The sequence below is a fragment of the Pteropus medius genome, unplaced genomic scaffold, assembly GCF_902729225.1.
Source record: "Pteropus medius unplaced genomic scaffold, Ma_sr-lr_union100, whole genome shotgun sequence".
Classification (NCBI taxonomy): domain Eukaryota; kingdom Metazoa; phylum Chordata; class Mammalia; order Chiroptera; family Pteropodidae; genus Pteropus; species Pteropus medius.
In genome coordinates, this window is record NW_024354502.1 from 1,161,736 (window position 1) to 1,179,385 (window position 17,650).

Genomic DNA, 17,650 nt, shown 5'->3' on the forward strand with positions numbered 1-17,650 from the left:
GACCCACTGTGACCCGAACGTGACTATCACGTCCCACCTGCAAAAGAGCCCAGCAGGGGATGATGGACAGGCACCGTCCCCAGCTCTACCTGGAAGTACTAAGCATTGCCAGCCGGCCCTTCACCAGCAGTGCCGGGCTGAGAACCAGGAAGCCTTTCAGAGGCACGGACTGAAAAGCCAAGGAAGTCAGATGGCCCCGGAACTGCAGACCTGGGCCGTCCAATGGGGGCAGCCACTGGCCGTGTGTGGCTACTGAAATTAGTGGCCCCATTTCAAGTGCTCAATAGCCATCTGTGGCTCGGGGCGACCGCTTCAGCCTGTGCAGGCTACGGGACACCCCACCCGAGGGTGCCAGGGGCCTTCTCTGGCTACCCAGAAGTGGAACCAGCCCCATTCACCTTCTGTGCCCCGATTTACATGTGGCCTCCCTGAGGTGTGGTGGGAAATACCTCCACAGGGAGAGAGGAATCATTGCGCAGAAATGAAGAGAAGAACAGAGGATTAGGGACCGAAGACTTGAGGCCCAAATGAAGCCCTGCCACTTACCAGGTGTGTGACCCCAAGTAATTCACGTCCCCTGCGAGTGCATCCACTTCCTCGGCCATGTAATGGTGGCAGAAATACACTCCCTGCCTCTCAGCACCTTTCAGGACTACCGAGTGACTCCAAAACCTCAGCAAACCCCAAACCATAAAGTGGTAATATTAAAAACAAAACCACTGTTAAAGTCTGCATTCTCCGAGATGCTATTATTATCCTGCTTTTCTCATTATGAAAACACCGGCTATACTGAACCAGCAGAATTTAATGGGCCTCTTAGTAATGAAATTTAATTTAATACAAACGAAGCAAGCTACCCTCCCGGCACGCCCCCCCTGCAAAACCCCTAGAACTGGAATTGCAATGAGTCTATTTATTGTGACATTCTCTTCGGCTGCTTTTCCAGCCCTGACTCCGCAGTAGCATCAGAGCGATCTTTTCGAAAGGCAAATCCAATAACTCCGTGCCTCCCTCCTCTCCGAAGGAGGCATCGCCAAGAAGACACGATGGAAGCTCTACTGAGCTTCAAGCACCAAGACCGGAGGTGCCCCGTGCAGCCGGCTCATCTCCTGCCGACCGGGCTCTGCGCCCAGCATCAGCCGCATGCACTTGCTGTTCCCTTGGGTCTGCGGCCCCTCCCACCTCATCAGCCAGAGCAAAGCCTTCCGATTCGGCTTCAAAACGCAGAGTAGGCAGCACATATTTTGGGAGGTGCTCACACCTGTGGGAGCCGAATCTCGTCCTCTTCAGGGACCCCTCTGTGCAAGCTCCCACGCCCCTGTCTGTCCCACCAGTGAGCTCGTCGAGGGTCCTCACTTTGCTCAGCGCCTGGCACAGAAGAGGTCTCCACAGAGGGCCTTCCAGTAGCGTGAACAGAGCTGAAATAGATATAATCCAAAGGCAACTGCCAGCTCCTGCGTCTGGGCCAGAGGCCTGGACACTCGACTCAAAGGGAGCCCAAGAATCGCCTTCTCTAAATGATCCCAGCTGCACGAGGCCCACCGCAACGCATGCATCAAAGGACAGCGGGGAGGAGACACGGACGGGCCCCCGGAACCCGGACGGCCACCAACGGCGTGAGGAGAACTGCATCTTTAGCCGCCTGCCCTTAACTTTGCCCGCAAGACGCCCTCTCCCCTGGTAATACGCTTATTACACCCCTCAGCTTCCCACAGCAGTGCTGGGGCCTGCAGGGGTTTGAACCTCTGAATGTAACCTCATTTGGGAAAAGGGTCTTCGCAGATGTAATGAAGTTAAAGATCTTGAGATGGGATCATCCGGGAATGGGTGTGTGTGTTGGGCGGTAGGGGGGCGGGTTGCTCGAAATCCCGGTGTTCTTGTAAGAGAAGAGGAGGGACAGACACAGAAGGCCACGCGAGGACAGAGGCTGAGACCAGAACGATGCGGCCGCAAACCCGCGGCCACCAGAAACTGAAAGAGGCAAAGGGTTCCCGGCAGCAGCCCTTGGAGGGAACACGGCCTCGCGAACACCCTGATCTCAGATTCTGGCTTCCAGAACCATGAGACAATAAATTTCAGTGGTTTTAAGGCTTCTAATTTATAGTCATTGTTACAACGGCTGCAGAAAACTAACACAGGACCTCTGCCTCCAGGTGGGAAAGAAGCCAGGGCAGAGGTCTGAAGCCCAGTAGCGCCGGGTGCCTCTCAAAGACCTCTGCCACCCGGTTCCGGTCCCACTGGCATCTTGGGGTACTGGCTGCTGTACCCTGTGAGCTGAGACGGGCCAGGTGCATGAAGGGCAGACCCATTCGGCATGAAGGAACAGACTCACCATGTGGGAAAAGGCGCCGATTTGGGAAGGCTAATTGAGGGAAAAAGGCTCCCCGCAGATGCTGCTCCCCAGGGACCTGGCATAGGTGCACCCTTCTCGGCCCACCCTTCCATCACCCCACCTGCCTGTCCAGCAGCCCCCACGCTCGTCCCTGCCACGCGCTACGTCCACCTGCACTTCTCCTCCGGGGTCTCTGGCTGGGTTTTCCCTGCCACTGGCTGTGAGCTCCCTGCTGGTCAGTCCCCCAGCCCTTGACAGGAGTTGCCTGAGGAATAAATAATCCCAGAACTGGGAAGAGAGAGACTCTGGAGGTATTTTTCATCCAGCTGCTCACTCCTCATACGTGCCAACTGAGGGTCATGGGAGCAGAGTGGGCTGCCAGACCCAAGACCTCACCAGCCTCTGCTTCTGACTCGACACAGACTTCTTGCTGGACCAGCTTCCCCCACGAACAGATCACTCCTTGACGTGTCCCCGTGCCTAAAATTGTGTCCGGCACGTAGTAAGTGCACAGTGTATTTGTCGGAATGAACGTGTGTTAAATGAGCCCAGAACATCGGGGAGGGTTATGCAAAGTTGGTCACGATATTGTAAACACTGCTCAAACACGGGGACTGCCTTCTCCGTGGAAAAATAATGTATCTCGGGGCACTAATTCCCTCTGCTGTGATTACATGATTCTCATCTTAATCTCGCTGTCAGGAGACCAAAAGTCCCCTAAGGGAAAAGAGCGTGTGGTCCTTGTTTCTGTGCTCCCAGACACAGCACCGGGCCTGGCCCGGCCTGTTCGCTCAATTAAACTGCTGCGAAGCACCCTGCACTTTGAAGTATCTTAGAAAGCTGAAACAATGACAGCCCCATCGGGTTTTTAAAATACAAACAAACAGGAAACGATTATCTATGCCTCAGTGTTTGCATCTGCAAAGTGGAGACAGACTCCAGAACAAGGGTGGACAGGAAGGAAGTGCCTAAGCAGAGCCGAGGCCTCCAGAGATATGAGTTGGCTTTCTCTACCTTCAGCCTGCTGATTTCTCTATCAGGGGGCGTCCATCCAGAAGGCTCCTCCACAGAGATCCTATCTGCCACCAACTGAACTTCAAAAGCATCCTTATCTGTAGGACCCACCTCAAGGAAGGTTGATTCCTAACTTCTCTCGGTAATCCTTTTATTCTGGGCCGGCCAGGCACACCCAGGCAGCCTTATCTGCAACGTCCCCAAGCTGTTGTCTTTCCAGGAAGGGTGTCACCTATCTACAAATGGCAGGGAGCATCACCAAGGTCTGACCCTGGTTCCTGCAGCAGGCCTGCCACCCTCTAGCTGTGTGACCTGGGACCAATTGGCCCATCTCTCAGAAGCCCAATTTCCCCCATTTACCCCTCTGCCTAAGAAAGGGGGCGGGCTTATGGCCCCTCCAGCTTCGAAACTGCAATAATAATAATAATTTCAGGGGCTGGGTTGGACAAGCTGAACTGATATCGCTACTGGCTGCGTCAGTCAATCCCTTCTAGAGAACGAGGGGAAACATCGAGCAGGAAGAAATCGGCGAAGCCTCCAGGACTTCTGTTATCCTAGGTTTGCCGCAGATGACGAAATTGCCAAGTGCAGGGGCGCCCTTCTGAGAAGTGCTTACTGCACCTGGGGAAGACCCGAGCAGGTAGACACACCTGAGAGGGCAAGAATTAGGGACAGTTAAGAGAATGCCAATCCCCTGCTCCCAGGAACTGAGTTCAGCCTATCAAACTCTACAGGGGCCTCTTCTATATGTTGGTCTGGAGGGCGGCAGGGAAGAGGTGAGGGGCTGTCAGAGAAGCAGAAGCTGGGCCCAGGAGTGGCGGGCTGACCCACATTCCAACCCACTCCGGTCATTTCCCACCTGGCTTGTTCTCAGCTTCCTTGAACTTCATAGGCTGAGCTGCTTAACAGAGAATGTCTGTAATGGTCTAAAGTAGCACCTGGCACAGAACAGATGCTCACTTCCTACCTCCCTTCCCTCAGGAGTTTGCAATGAGCAGAGCTCCTAGGATTGCGGGCACAGGTTTTTAACTTCTATCTCTCCAGAATCCAGCCACGCTTAGAAGACAGTAGTTGCTTAATAAATATTCAGTAAATGCGTGAATACGATGAAAACCTAGAAAGCCGTCTGAGGACTGATACAAAATGCACTCAGATGGATGAGCATTTAGGAGACGTCCCCACTTCCCACCTGCCCTTCCTCCCTTAGAGCCTCAGAGGTGCCCACCCGCCCCATTCCACGGAACACGTAGCCTTGAGAGGAGTGCAGGACCCAGACCACGGCTGGGCTCCGATTCCGGTGCTGTGGATTATGAGCTGCATGAAGCACACACAGCTTACTGAGGCCTCGGTGTCCCTGCTTTGATAGTACATCCCTCACAGGGAGGCATGAGGGCTCCATGACTTAATACACATGTCGTGCTCAGAACGGGTCCGGCACGGTGGTGACATTGTCATTGGATGCGTTCGTGCACAGTTGCAGTTCTGGAGTCACTGAGCAATGGAAGGCACTCATCCCTAGATCACAGAGGTCAAGACACTTGAACTTCAGACTCGGAATCCTAAATCCTCTGGCAAGTCCTAGCTGTCCCCCACACAGCCTCGGACATGTTCCTCTCTCTCTTGAGGTCTCCAGTTTCTCATCTGAAAAACAGATTTTAATAAGCTGCTCTGTCTTCCCCAGATGGAGACTCAAATAAAAGAAGACATAAAGCTTACTAAGGTGGGTACCGTAGATGCAAAATCATTATTTTCACTCAGATGAATGCATTACAACCTCCCCCACCCTTAGATCAGTCAGCCAACCGGCCACTCTGTGGGTCCCTGATGCGATTCCTCGCCCATGCATGCCCCTCACCTCAGCTCCGGTCTCCCAACTCCCACCCTGCCCGCCTTCTGTCAGGTGCCCTCGGTTTTGACCACCTAGCTGGGCGTCTGGTGCCAGTGATTCAGAAATCATAATCGAGGTCTGAGAGCGTGTGCGCCCACTCTGGGGCTCTGCCCAGTGGTGCGAGGAGCAGCAGGGAACCCAGGAACTACACGGGGCACCCCACTGTCCCCCCCGCTGCCCACGATACCACCTCCCTGCGTACAGCTTTGGGGATCACACCAGCATCGGCTGTATGACACATCCTTGGAACAAGACGAGCGCTGGCTTCATGCATCCCAGAGCACGGGCAACGAAGCCGGACTGCCTGGTTCGAATCTTGGTACCGCCACGTAAAAGCCGTGGAGAAATGTAAAAGCTGGAGAAATGTGGCGACCTGGGCCTACGTTTCCTTAGCTATAAAAGGAGAGATGAAATAGCACCTGCCTCTGAGGGTTTTTGTGAAAACTAGTTCATTTCTGGACCGTGCCTGCAGCAGCCCTGTTGCTGTATCGGTCAGCTATACACGCACCTAGATTAGGATGCGAGATCTGAGAAAACATCAGTCGAAAAGGTGACAGAAGTGGAAGAAAAAGGCTGCCACGTCTCGGTGTTCCCCAGGGATTCTCGTTCCCCGGGTGCTGGGCTCCGGAAACAGAGCTGTGGAGTGTCACTGGACAGAAGTGGCTGAGACATCAGGAAGAGCGGAGGGGAGGGAAGGAGGCCAGAGGAGAGAGGGCAGAGTCACGCGGCATCCGCCATGGGTGACACTCCCAACACTAACTACCCCATCATAAATCTACGACAGCTCGTTCTTACCCCCATGTCACAGATGAGGCTCAGAGAGGCTGAAGCACACAGAACACGGAGTTTTTAAACCCCGTGAGTTCAGGGCATGCTCTCCCGTGGTGGGGGGAGGGGAACCTTGGCAGATGCGAGCTGCGTGGTTCTCGGCAAGTCACTGCTCCTGAATCTCAGTCTCTTCTCCTATAAAGTGGGGACTGCGCCCTCCTGGCCTACGGAGGGCACATTTAAACCTGAATCCAAGGACGGATTCACATCACAGACGGTCACTATGTGCTTTCCCGGGGCTTGGTAGCAGAGTGTGGATTCTGCCACCCCCGCACTGTGCGACTTGGGGCAAGTTACTCAACATCTCTGAACCTGAGCGTCCACGTTTACAAAATAGGGATGACAGCAACAGTTGAGGTAAACGGTTGAAAAAGCTCTTTGAAAAGCATTAAAGCACCATGCAAACTAGGCCAGTAATACTGGTTAATTTCTACAGAGGGGAATAAAAAAATAATAACGTTATGATGATAATAATAGTGGCTACCACGAGAGTAAGGCCTATGAAATGACTATTCTTTTAAAAAGCCAATTGAAAAACAAAAACGAGCTTCTACTAAAAGGTGGGTTCTAGCTCCGGCTCAAAGAGACCCACCCGGTGTTCATTTTTTTTGCAGAGAAATGTAGAGCTTAATGTGGAAATTAAACTGAAGGGCTGTGTCTTACCTTTGCCAGGAAAGATGGACAAGAGTGGGCAGTCCTTTCCCGTGGCTAACTCCCCGCCTGTCACCACAGTCTGGACAGACACACCAGCCTCTGTCCAGAGTAAAGACAGTGGCCTACTGCTCCCACCTCGCCAGCCTTTGATGGTGCTGGGCGCAGGGGGCGTGGCCCACTTCCAGCCACAGCTCCCGCTCCAACCCCAGCAGCCTGGCTCGGCCCCGTCCTTCTTGGGGGACAAGCACCTGGGTTCACGCGGCAGCGGCTACCGAATGCGAGGGCCAAAGCCGGGGCTCTCCCCACTTGAACATGGGTTCCAGACGTCCTTCTCATATTCCATTGCCACGTACCGTAATTGTTGGCTTGCTTGTCTACACCCTGGAGCTCCTTGAAGACACTGTCCAGGGCAATCGCTATCAAGACGTGGTACAGGGCAGTGGGTGAATTCACAGCTCTGGAGCCTAACCACACGGTGCAAATCCGGCCCTTGCACAAACTAACTAGGTATCTCGGGCAAGTTGCTAAGCCTCTTTGAGCTTGGATTTCCATCTGCAAAACAGAAATGATGACAATACAGACTCTTGTGCACAATTCCAGAATCTAAGAAGCCCTCAGGATGAGCATTTTTTGGTAACTTTGAACCTTGACCTGAAGTAGCATGAGGCTATTTATTGATTTTGTTTATCCTTCTTAGTATGAAATTAACGCATTTTCCTGTAGAACCCCGAGAGCTTGGTTCACGGCACCGCCCCAGACACAGGGTACGTAAGCCTGCTATGGCGGCTATAACATAATACCTCAACAACAGAAACTTACTTTCTGATAGTTCTGGAGGCTGGAGGTCCAAGGTCAAGGTGCCAGCAGGGTTGGTTTCCCCTGCGGCCTCTCGCCTTAGCCTACAGATGGCTGTCTTCTCTGTGTCCCCGCGTGGCCCTCCCTGTGTGCTCACATCTTCGTGTGCAGCCTTCACCATAAGGACACCAGTCGGACTAAACTGGGGTCACCCTAATGGCCTCGTTTTAACTAGCTCACCTCATTAAAGGCTCTACCTCTAAACACAGTCACATTCTGAGGTTCTGGGGTTTAAGGCTCCAACGGGTGAATGAACAGGGGCACAGTACAGCCTATATAATACAGGGTATGATATCTGCACTGAGTTTCCTTTCTAAAACGTCCAAGCATCCTGAGTTCAGAAACACAGAAACTCACTCCAGACGCTTCAAGTGAGGGACGGGGGACCTGGGAGAGCGTCGCCATGGGCGAAGGACCAAATGTGCCGACACACATAGAACACTGGCCAGGGTCACCAGGCAACCCTTCCCACTGGCAGGGGCTCTGTGGGGCCTGAGGACACACATGAAGAAGCCAGTGCATGCTGAGTCTAAGCCACAGCGGAGGCACAACCACAACTAGATACTAGGTCACTGAAAAACATTTCCCCTCAGTTACAACGATGCTAGACCCCTGGCACCTCTAAGAATGACTCTTCAAGAATATTCTGAGGCCCACAAGGCAGGCTAAGAGCTTGACCTTCAAAGGCAAGTCGTCTCTTGGATCCTTGCCCAGGATGACAAAAGCCCATTTCTTGTTTTCACCTTTGCATGTTTGTGGTCTATTTTCTAGTAACGAAGAGTTATTTGAGATTATTAATATTTGAAGTTTGACGGGTGGTTTTTCCTAAGGCCTACAGCTACCCCGGCCCCTTCCGGCCAAGCTCTACCTTTAGGAAGGTATCTTCTGCAGCTAGCACCCCACTGGGAAGGAGAAAAGATGGGCCAGGCACCTATGTGGGCTGTGGTCAAAAAATGAGAGCCGGTCATTTAAGAAATCCACCTGGAAATGGACTCAACAGGTTTTTCTTAGTGGGGGAAGGTTTTTAAAAAACGTTTCATTCTCTAAAGTCAGGAGATCTGGGTTTCCGTCCCAATCTGTACTTTGAACTTTAACCTCAGCTTCCTTATCTGTAAAATGGGAGCAAATTACCTGTTCAACGTATCTCGTGGAAGCTTAGGATGAGTGTGGGCAGTCTGTTCCCACCAGACCAAACACTGGACGTTTCTGGAAAGGTGGTGGGTGCATACCAAATGCCAAAACAACATTAGCTATTCTTTACTATTCTGCCACTATTTCCACAGCCACCCTCTGATAAAGCTGTTCCCAAAAGCCCACATTTTGTGGATGGGAACAACAGACTTGAGGCCAGGTAAGGTTCTCAGGGCAAGCCACAGCCCAGTACCTCCGACCTCAAGACCCGCCTATCTCAGGTAAAGACATTTCTGCACAAAGAGGCCAGTCAGGTGACCTCTCAGAAGATCAGGGCCAATGTTCTCCAGTACCACAAAGAGACCAGAGATGACCCGGCCCAGCCTCCACAGCAAAAATAAACAACACGCCATCACCAACAGCTCAGGGCCGAATTCCAGGCGGGCCCTTCCCCTCCTCCAGTTAAAGAAAGACAGAGCAACTTCTGCTCACTGGAAAGAATGATCTGGAGAATGTAGGCACGACCAGGTAAAAACCCGACCTGAGAGCAGACCCCGCTCGCCACTCTAGGCCACATCATCTTGCTGACCTCCCCAATCTGAGCCCCGGGAGCCTCGCCTGAAAACAGGGACAGACATGCATCCTGCTTCACAGGATGGCTGTAAGGTTTAAAGGACTCAGTGGATAAAAAAGGCTTAGCGCCAAATGAGCACCTCTGAATATGCTGGCTCCTTCTAGGAGAGCAGGTTAACAAAAAGTTGGCAGGTCTTCAAGAGGCAAAGGAAGCATCAAATAAAAAGTGTAAGGAAATAAGGGGGCTGGAAGGAGGGAGTGGGCTCTGCGGCCCGGGGACTTTTTGCTGAGTAAGCCATAAAGACAGCGTGTGTTAATACGGCCACAGCTCAGGGAGCTCAAAGGGCTGTAACAGACATGATCTCACTGGGATGTTTTTTATTAGCTTCTAAGGCAGGTTAACAGGTTCCACCATCTCTGCTGAGACAGTGAAACTGTGGGCTCCCCAGCCTCCCCTGACAGACAGGAGCGGGGGAAGCCTTTCTCGGCCTGCCCGGGCGGCAAAGGCCCACGATCTATTTCTTGATCCACAATCCGTCATGAGCCAGGCATCGTGAAGGGGAGTTAATTTTTTTAAGGAATAAATTTCCTAGTGCGACATTAAAGAAATTCTGTATTTGTTTTTCTAAAGAGCAGAGTGGGGAGGGAGGCAGGAAGGTTTGGGATCAGAATCCTGAGTGTGCTTCCCGGTCTGTAAAATCAGCCGTCAGCTCTCCCCTGGAGGGCCGTGCGGGGCCCAGCGCAGTGAGGACCGCGGGGTTCCGGTGGTCTAGGCATCGGATCACCCAGGATGGCCACTGTGGCTACTCCTGCATCCCTGTTATACACCTTCCCATTTCTCCTCCTGAGAGTCTTCATCCAGCATCAAGTCTCGAGACGGTTCTATGACCTCCTGATGTCCCTGAAACACTGGCCACACCCTGTGACACTATCTTCCTTCTGATTATGCTGAGGCTGGTTTTAATTCCACCCACCGGCCTCTCCTGGGCTTCCTACCTGCAGCCCTACTCCCAAGGGCACCGCTGGGGCTCAGGTCCAAGGACGACACAGCCCCGGACAGTCCCAGTCCTGTGCAGGGAGCCCCCACTTTGGGACCCCTGAGCTCGGAAGCGGGGTGTGACAGGAAACGCAGGGCCCGCTCCCAGGCAAACACTTCCCCTCCCCGCGGAAGCCCCGGTTCCCCTTCAGCCTAACGGGGGTTTATGTTCCCACGCGACTGCTCAACAAAATGAGATCATGTCTGTGAAATGTTTCATAAACTGTGAAAGCGCTGAGCAGGCAGTAACTGTCCTCGCCCCCCACCTCTCCGACGGAGGGAGCTCCTCCAGGTCACTGCGGAAGACAGGTGGGGAGGAGGGGCTGTGGACCCCGGGAAAGCCACCAAGGCTGCGGCCTGAGGCTTGGCTGTGTGCAAAGGAGAAAGAGGCCTGGGCCCTCCTGGCTAAAGGCCAGTCCTGCCCAGGTCCGCTTCCAGTTCTGGTGATCATCTCGGCTCCGAAGTGACCCCCAGCCATCTCCTCCCGCCCTCCAGAAGCTCTTCTCCCGAGGGTCCCTTAAGCAAATTTTCTGTCTGTTCCTGGCAAATACACAGCCCTTTGCCTGGTGCCCATCTGAGGAGGCAGGGATGTCCGCCCGCCCAGGTCCGCCCCGAGGAGGCAGCGTGGAGCCGTGGGCAAAGTCAGGGCTCTGGATGGGGTGCTCTGCTCACAGCCCCTCAAGTTTTGATGCAGTTCTGTGACCAAGGGCTCAACAGCAGACCATAAGTGTAAGCCAGGGGACCCAGACACACCCAGCTCTCCATTCCCCCGTCTGTGAAACAGGCCTGATAAGGACAGCACGTGCTTCAGGGTTCCTGCGAGTTAACCAGGCACACGGCAGCACCGATCCAGGTGAGCTGCTTTCCGATGTTCGTATTCACAGGGCTGAGCTGGAGTCCTTGTCAGTAAGAGGGAGATGAAGGGAGCACCTGCCCAGGGTTTATTAAGAGGATTAAATGAGAGTATAGTGCTTAGCACAGTATCTGACACACAGTAAGTGGCTCAATAAATGAGAGCCGCCGTAATGATTTAAGCGGGAGGGAAAGTCCACATCCTAGGCCATGGAGCTTTTTCCCAATCCCGGGCTGTTGGGATGAAGGGGTTGGCCTCAGCCTGAATGAGGAGAGGAGAATCGCTCTGACCTGTGAGTAAGGCCGGCGGCCGGCAAGATCCAGCTGCTGGGCCAGGGCGAGGCTGGGGCGAGGCCTCGCTTGGCCCACGGTCAGGGTGATGCATTTTTACTGTAAGGCCTGGGTAACTCCAGAGCCAGTGCTGGCCACCTCGTCCCTGGGGCCTGACGCTCGCCGGTCAGCGATGAGAGATGCTTTATAAAAGGGGCAGACGCTCCCCAACCCCCGGAACTGATGGGGACAGAGCCAGGAAGGAAAGGACAGGGTGACGGGCATGTGTTATTTAGTAAAAGCCACCCTCTGTTTATTTAACCACGTGAGGTGTAAGATAGCACAGCATGTCTGGGTGCCGGGCTGAGTTCTGGGACATTAGCCAAAGTCAATTAAGACCAGGGGTGAGGGGGGAGAATAAATAGTGAGTGGAGGCTGATGGGGGTGACCGTGAAGGAGAGGCTGGGACCCAGCAAAGGGAGGGGAAGAATGACAGACAGACAGACACACAGCTCCTGGGCTCCACACGCCCTGCATACAACGCAGAAACGTAAGTTCTGGTCACAGGGGGTCTACCTTCGGCACGTCCCGAGGGCACCCCTCTGTGTCCTTGGTGCACTCCGCCTCACCTTAACAAGAGACGGGACCACACAGTGATCGGGTCAATGTATGACCTCAAAAGACCAAACACAGGGGTCTAAAGGCTACATCGCCGCTACTTGCTGAGGAAACACAGCAGGAAGAGCCGTTGCAAAGGACGGACGATAGGATTCCAGATGAAAGACTTCCAAAGGGCGTGTTTCTGCCCGGGTTGTTTCCACCGGCCTTTGGGGAAACAGCGATTCTACGTCTTTGCTTCGACCAACTTCATGTACCGGCCCTTGCCCAATTCTTTGCCAATAAGGGAATGAGTTCGGGCATTAAAAGCCAGACATTCATGGTTTTGAATTCATTCAACCCAGCTGTGTGACTTTGGGCGAGCTACCCAATCTCTCTGAGGAAAAGCCCCACCCACGGAGTTGTTACGAGAGAAGATCCAGTACCTGCCAGGTGACAGGCCGTCGAGGACACATCCCCCTTGGTCGTAAACGAGAGGCACGTCATGGGAAGAGGAGCCTGGGTTTAACTTTGCAAAGCCATCGTGAAGACAAAGAGTCCACATCTTAATAAATATTCATTCTATAAATGAAGAGAACCCTTACCAGAGCTTAAAGGAATTCAAGAACAAGATGAAAATGTCAGAAGGAGAGACTCATGACCCTGGTCAAATACAGGCTGACCGGGACTGGCAGGAGAGAGAGCTGGGGCTTGCTTTTCTGGGATTCTCAAGTTCCAGCAACATGGCACCAGCCACGGACACTTTGAGATGGAAGAAAGGCACCGTTCCTGAACTCCGAGCCCCGTGCACTGACTCCGTGGAGAGGCTGCCACTCCATATTCAGTTTTCGTGTCTACAGACAAGAGAATATTCCCTACCTTAATTGCAGAAGGCACTTAACAGGGGGCCTGGCACACAGTGAGTGCTCAATAAATGTGAACTCTTTTTTTTTTTTCTTTTTCATTCCTGTGTAATATTATTGCCACCATCTCTCCGTGGTCGTTTGTCTTTCCTGTCCTTAGGAATGAGCATCCTGTCAGAGATACCCGGCAGTTCTCGAGGCAATAAAGATTACCAGGCTTCCTCTCTACTGTGACGAGGTTAACCTGGAAGCATCTGGGAGAGTTAAGATGCTTCCTTAGCACTGACTGCGACTTCCCACCCATCCTTAACCCTTTGCTGCTTCTCCCACTAGACTGCAGGCCTCACGAGGACAGAAAGCACATCTGTTTTGCTTGCCATTATACCCCCAGCACTCAGGAGAGTGTCTAACTTATATTAGGGACTCGATAAAATTGATGGTGTAACTAACTGGTGCACCGTAACCGCTTGACGAGTTTGGGTGAACGCCCAAGGCTGATCGCCCTAAGTTCTTTCTATGCACTTTCTACCTGGCTGCCAAATTCGAGTAGCGGCAGGCCTGTGCCCAAGCAGACCAGTGGCAATTTGGCCTAGAGGGCTTTTGCGGGGATCCGCACCAGCCTCCCAGCCGGCTCTGCCTCGCACAATGCTTTCATCTTGTGTGTTACTCTTTCTCTTGTCCAGTCAAGAGCTTTAGGCCTTTAGCACAGGGAAACAGCCGAGGCCCAGAAGGCACAGGTCTCTCCTTGGGCCACAGAGCTGACGAAGGGCAGCCAGGGTCCTAGAAGCCCGCGTACAAGCCGGGCCCTTTGCGTCGACATCCTGCACTGAAAAAGATGCTCAATAACCGTTTAGATGAAAAGGAAAAATTGAATGAATGGAAACAATGGTGTGGCCGTTTCCCAAAGAATTCAGAACTCGCTAAGGCTAAACGGGAGAGAAAACTGCTTAGCAGCAGGTCCAAAACTGATACCCCCGGACAGCACGAGTGACCTGGGAAGGACAATCACTTCAGATAAGAACGGATGAGCCCTGCCAACCTTCCCCGGGGGCCAGGCCAGGGGAGGGATGCGAGAATTCGGGCTGCCTTGGGGTCCTTCCTCGCGGGCAGGCATGGGCATGAAGCCAGGCAGCCCAGCCCCCCCAGCCATCAGCCATCATCCCGCTGTGGAAACTACCAGAAACTGCCCTTCACCCACCAGACTGGCAAAAAGACACGAATCGGACGTACTGCATGTGGGTGACACGGTGGGGGAAACGGGGCTCTCGTGTGCCGAGACTGGAAGGCAAAGCGGCTGTTCGGGAAAGTGGTTCGGTAGCGTCTGTAACACGGAGAATGTTCACCCGCCTCAGAGGAAGCGATGTCACCTCAGAGTATAAACCCCGGAGGGGTCTTTCCACGTGCCCACAGCGTGGGAGGGTGCGCGCGGCACTGTTTACAATGCAGGGGAAAAGGGGAAAGAAGGGGAGGAGGATGGAAGGAAAAGGGAAGAGGAAAAGGGAAAAAGCAAAGGAAAGAAAGCAGGCGTCAGGCGCAGCACCTGCCAGCAGGGGAAGGATAACCGGCCCTAGAAAAACGCTCCGTGACTGCCGGCTGCTCGTTGTCGTCCGCCCTGCGCCCGCCTCTCTGTCCTCACTCATCCGCTCCAGGTTCATTTTTATGTTTTATCAGCCTATTGCACTGCCCTCCAGGGGAAAATGGAATTCGCATATGAAAACAGAGCGCCAGACTCCCCGGAAAGCTTTTCAAAGTCCTTTGCCCAGGAGAGGTTCCCTTTACAATGGGGCCTGGACCTCAGCCACGAGCCCAGGGAGGGGACAAGCCGATTTCATCCCACTTAACCTAATTTGCTGGGCCCAGAAGGCGGCTAATGAGCAGCCTGCGTCCTCCGAGTCATCGATACCACTTTCCAAATCGAGTTACCAAATTGGTCTTAAAACCGCTTGAAAGGGGCCGCGTGGACTGTTACCATCAAGGCATCCTGTTGGCCATCTGGCCACGATTCCTGCTGCCGGCATCTCCTCCCTCGGCATCAGCAGCAGGCGACAAGCGGGCTGCCTTTGTCTCCACGTGGGGTCCCTCCTTCCCCCTCACGAAAGCCTGATACCCCAGAATGGAAGTCGGATCACCATAACAAACACGGGGCTGCTGTGGCAGAGAGATCCAGATTAAGGAGGACCCGTGCAGACACCCGCCCCTGGGCACCAGCTATGCCCTCCCCACTACGGCCATTTTGGTAAGCTGAACCAGAATGACAGGAACAGGTGAGAACCGTGCCTTAGGAGTGGGGACCCGGGGAGCCAGAGGGGAAATTCCCCACTCGACAGCACCCAGTTCCCAGGGAAACTTCCCAGATAACCCACCTCAGGGCCGGTGAGGGGCACAGTCCAGTATCCAACAGAGAACGAGACAAGAAGGATGGCGAGCAGCTTCTACCCATGTTTTCGCTGACGCCTCCCAGTACCCTGGGAGTCAGTACTCTTACCATCCCCATTTCACAGGAGAATAAGCTGAGGTTATGAAGTCTGAGCATGGCCATGTGGACAGAAAGTTGGCCGAAACAGAAATGGAACCTGCCACCTCTTCGAACTACTGCCCGTGCTCAGCCTCTAAGCCACACCGGCATCACCGCTGAGATCTTGAAGACTTAATATTCCCCTGTCTACAATTAAACATAAAAACGGTCCAAGGCCTCACACGGGAGCCAAATGTGCTTTCCATTACCGGTCCTGAGCTCGGCACTTACTTTTTATTGAGAGCCTGCAGAATATGAGGCACTTGACCATTTCATCTCTAATGACACAAAAGTCCTGAAGGGCATGGGGTTACTTTTTCTCTTTTACGGAGGAGGATGAAGTGAAACGTCGAGTAATGTGCTCAAGGTCACACAGCCAAGAGACAAAAGAATGCTCATCCTACGCCTTTGGCATGAAATTCACTTCCAGCACTCAATCCAGGATCTTCTCCCCCAAACCAAGCTGCCTGTCAGCTTTTCTGTGTTCAGTCTCTGGGGAAGAGACCATGTCAAGGGGACCAGCTGGGGTGACACAACAGCTCTCTAGGCCAATCAGCAAAGGATGACTTTGCCTCCCCCCCAAGGGAACATTTGGTGACGTCTGGAAACGTTTTGGTTAGCACACCTGGGGGCCAGGTTGGTCGGCCATGCTACCGGCATCTAGGGGGAACAGCCCAGGGATGCTGCAAACACCCTACAGTGCACAGGACAGCCCTACTGTGACCCAACCACCCGGTGCAATGCTGAGAAGCCCTGCGCTAGACCCTGCACTTGACCCTGCACTTGCCTTCTCAGCTCCTCCATGGTCTTTATTTCATACAGGAAGAACTTCTCTATGGCTTAATAAAACAGCATCTACTCATCAGCACGACAGCCTAACACGGACCATCCCCGTGCTAGCATCCCCACTGAAGCCTCCCTGAACTGGCCAGAAACTAGACCTGCATAGACAGTCACTGGCTCCCTACGTGTTGCCGAGAGCCTTCCCGTGTGTCAGACCATGGGCTGGGTCTGGGGGTGGTGCCAATGGAAGGGACCCTTTCTGTGAAATGAAAGACTCAACTGCCTTCTTCCCAGGGGAACATGCGGCATGTTGCAGAGCCACTGGGTGGGTTGGGAAGGCCACTGGCCTTTTACTCCAGGGACGTGTCCAGGACTTCAGGTCCAAGGCCCCACGATAGCACTTTCTCTTCCTTTGGAAACTCACAACAGAGGCTTCAGATAGAATAAAATGAGAGCTGAGAAGACAGGCCACTGAGCTGACAGGAGGCCCCGAGTCAGGCCCAGTTCCCGAGAGTAATAACCACAGCTAAGATGTCAGCTTACAGATCTCACTGTCAGGCTCGGCAGCTCTGTCCTAGTGTCCTCCAGGGCCACTCCAGGACAGTGGCCACCCGCACAGTAGCTAAAGTAGGAGAACCAATGACAGCTTCAAAACAGGATTCAGTCCCACCAGCCCTTCCCCAGAGAAAGGTGACAAAGCCGGAGGCCCTGAAACTCGAAGTGACAGGCCACAAAAGCACCACAAGGTAAGACGAGTTAGAATCTGAACCCAGCTCTGCTGCAAACTTGTTGCCAGGTCACTATCACTAAACCTGGTCACTAATACATGCTCTGACCTCAAGAAAACCCTGTACGCATCTGGGCCTCAGTTTCACTACCTGTGGAATGGGTAACCACATACACCATGAGCACAGTTACTGAGTCTTAGGGGAGAAGGTGAGTGACATCAGCTTCGATGCACAAAGATGTAAATTAGGTAGGTTCCCTCGCTTGCTGAGTACTCACATGCAAGAGAGGAAGTATTAATGAGAGGTAGTTATGGGTAGCAAAACAGAACTGCATCTGAATCCTTTCCTTTAGTCACAGGCAGACAAACCTGAGTTGAGAAGCCAGCTCGACCACTTTAGGCAGATTGTGCAAATTCTCAGAGATTCCACCCACATCCATAAACAGAGATGAGGCCTCGCAAATGGTAGAAGCTGACGGGCGAAAGTGTCCGGCCTAAGCCTCTCTGTGTAAGTCCATTAAGAACCACACTCAGGGATTTGCAGAGTTGGGGACACAGAAGCACACTCCAAGGGCAGCTGAAAGTCTGTGGGTGCGGGAACGTGGGACTCAGGCTGCCCTTGGGAAGAGACTGACCCCCAAACAGGGGCTCAAGGATCCCGAGCTGGCACTCGAAGGGGGCCCTTCTGGGCCAGCCGGAGGCTGAGGTAGGAGCCGTGGATGGAGCGTGGCA

The 17,650-nt window shown here is 53.4% G+C and overlaps 1 non-coding gene across 48 annotated transcripts in view; it reads right to left on the reverse strand.

Moving 5' to 3' along the window:
- The window catches only part of LOC120595694 (uncharacterized), a 237,324-nt gene that overhangs the window by 126,075 nt on the left and 93,599 nt on the right, over positions 1-17,650 (reverse strand). For 40 of the 48 annotated variants that reach the window (XR_005650972.1, XR_005650973.1, XR_005650975.1 and 37 more), the window contains 2 exons: positions 7,070-7,268; positions 4,572-4,987 (listed from right to left, as the gene is read on the reverse strand). The exons of 2 other annotated variants lie outside the window; for them this stretch is intronic. This is a non-coding gene — a transcript (uncharacterized LOC120595694). Of the gene's footprint in view, positions 1-1,261; positions 1,419-4,571; positions 4,988-6,725; positions 7,269-17,650 lie in introns of all 48 variants that reach the window. 6 more of the 48 variants (XR_005650969.1, XR_005650954.1, XR_005650948.1 and 3 more) reach the window with 5 other exon arrangements.